The sequence below is a fragment of the Ixodes scapularis genome, unplaced genomic scaffold (assembly GCF_016920785.2).
Source record: "Ixodes scapularis isolate PalLabHiFi unplaced genomic scaffold, ASM1692078v2 PGA_scaffold25__3_contigs__length_428684, whole genome shotgun sequence".
Classification (NCBI taxonomy): domain Eukaryota; kingdom Metazoa; phylum Arthropoda; class Arachnida; order Ixodida; family Ixodidae; genus Ixodes; species Ixodes scapularis.
Window position 1 is genome coordinate 391,876 of NW_024609852.1, and position 2,911 is coordinate 394,786.

Below are 2,911 nucleotides of genomic sequence, written 5' to 3' on the forward strand. Positions count from 1 at the left end.
GTGCCCACAATCTCGAATTTCGGAGGTGTAAATATTACTTAGATAAACGTCGGTGCCTATAGTTCCTGCATGCGGAGCCGAATCCGAGTTTCACTTCTTCGATCGATCTCTTATACTCGTATTTACCTTAAGAAATGTACTAAAAAATATCCGGCTCCTCTCAGAATGTTACTAATTTCCCCTTTATATGTGTTGAATCAAGATACCAGCTCGTGTGTCTTGGATTAAATTCATGTTACTTTAACAAAACGCACACGTTTCGAACGCCAAGAGCCTCGTTTCGTCAACCGACAACCAAATCTCGAAAGAATTACTTGGCGACATTCATCAATAATGCCAGAGCGTCCTTCGACTACAGTTTGACTTCCGTGCGCGTGCGCAAAAATTAAAAAAACAAACAAAAATACTGACCGGTCGGAAGAAAAGTGCAATATTTATGCCGGGCATTAGTACACTGTTTCAAGTTAATAAACTGACCTAAGCATTAAACGTCATTATATGTGTTTTTATATTGTGTACACATTATTTAGTAATCATTTTGTAGAACACAATATATTTTCGGAAATTCAATGCTCAGCAATATTGCATACAAAATCGAGCAGCCTTGTTCGTAAGTCGAACTATGATAAAAAGGTCGAATGTTTGCCAAACCTGTTGAACCTCGAGATTTTTCAGGTTCAACGGAAGTTCGCGAGATCCCTAACGCCGCGGTCACACTGCCAATATATCGTACAAAAGACAGCCTCCAGACAGTGTCGGAGGCGTGTTTCTTCCTTGCATAAAGGTCATCGACCACCTTTTTCCCCATTGTAAAATTCTGAAAATCACTTGTAACCGCCCCTCCCCCTTATTACGTGCGGAGCAATGGTCGCGCGCGTTATGACGTCAAACCGGCAACTGTGCCTGTGCTCCTTGCCGGACACTCTTTCCCATGACCTTGGTATATACTCTGTGACACGCACCATAGCCTCCTCTACACTGACAAAGCTAGGCAGACCGTTACGAGGCGCGGCCGCGAAAGTGAAAAGGTAGAGCGTAGGCAACAGATGAGAGGAGAGGCATGTAACGGGCGCCCCGCTGCGGCGTGACGCCGAAACACACTTCTCTCTAACGACGGAAAGTCCGCTCGTGCTCCTCGCGTTTTTCGAGTTACCGCTTCTTTTCTCGTCAGGTTTGAAAACTATGTTTCGGGCCCTCGCCGCTGCAAAAGCTGTGCGCTGAATACCAGGTTCTCCGAGAAATGCTCTGTGGTACCAGATCCTCGCGCTTCAAATCTGCGACCTGTCACTCTATGGCTATGTCGTCGAACTGCCAGGCTTTGTGAGTATAGACGAGGCTATTCCCACGCCAACCCGAGCAAGCAATGTCCGTAGAGGGTTACACATGAGGCCTGCACATGATGTCATCGTTAGTGGATCCTCAATGCGCCCCGAGCGGTTCAAAACGCTGAAGCTCGACGAGGAACCCCGCAAAAGCGGCAGATGCGTCCACCTTGTCGTCGCCGTGCTCTAGCGTCGCGTTCGCTGTGAGACGCCGAAAGACTCGGCAGCGGCGACGCGGACGAAAACTGGTGGCGCTGCGTGAATTCATTAGTGATGACATTTGAGGGGGAAAGGTCCGTGTCTTGTGGGTGGTATTGGTTCTGGCCGCAGCAGAAATCGTACGCTCACGACTCCCTGCCGGCAAGATGCCCCCGACCCCGCCGTCGTCCGTCACCGTCCGGTGGACCTCGGGAGGTATTTTCCGGGCCGTTCGATATAATCGGGCAGTCGTTAGTCCGCGATCGATGGCGGACGTCTGGGAACGCGATGATCCCAGTCGAAACTGAAAGTTGAACTCTGGCCAACTTCAACGCGTGGGTTGGTTGACACGATTCGGCCGTAGCGTCATCCCAACCCCGATGATTGATGCTCGCATCGAGATTATTCCGGCTGTAACACGTATAACGCAGCGTATGCTACGCTGAAGGATGGTTGATATGCCATCTTTCTGCCTCTGGATTTTGCTTTATACAAAATCTACGGTGGGTATCAGCTATATACCCCTGTACTGTCAAGCCTGTACGTGTAAACCACCTTTATAAAAAAACCTAGATAATAGGTAGGTACCACGAGAAACACAAAGGTGAAATCGTTGGATCATTTAACATTCTTAGCATGGACGAGCGATGTGTCAGCGTTTGCGTCTAACACAGAAGGACATGACATTTCTACAATCCTAGGCGCATGGTTGCATCAGATTGTCCCCTCTATAGGAAGTTACAGGTCAAGAAGGCAGCAGCAAATGCCCCTCAAAGGGATTCATATATCCTTCCGCCACCTCCGCATCCAATAGCGTCCCATCGTTTCTTTGACGTCGCGGCCAATGGGGGGGAGGGGGGTCTTGCCTTCCTGTAAATATTTCCTTTATCTTGGACTTTGACTTAGTGTTCTGGAAGGCACGAGAGGGAGATTAGAATTTTCCCCCTCCGATCGAAACAAATACAACTTTGATTGGAAAGGGGGGGGGGGGGGGGGGGGGGGGGTTAGGTTCCCCTCCGATGGATAAAGAGGCCACTTTCAGGGGCTCGGTTCCCTCTCGGAGACAAGTTGGCATCACTCTGTGGTCAATATCTATCCTTTGAAGCGGAACAGGGGGCGTTTCCAGGGAACTATTCTTTCGATTGCGGATGGACTTGAAACGGATGCATCACACTTATGGGAGGAACTTCTCCTACCTTCTTGACTTGTAACCAACTATAGCTCGTGTGCATTTTGGAGATGCAAATTTCGCAAACATTTTAAAGGCAACCCCCCCCCCCCAAGAAAAAACAAAAACAAAAAAAAACAAGCTTTTTAAAATTTTTAAAACATTTCAAAAAATTTGTTTTAACAAGGGTAATTCAGCAAACTTGTCAGACACCAACATATAT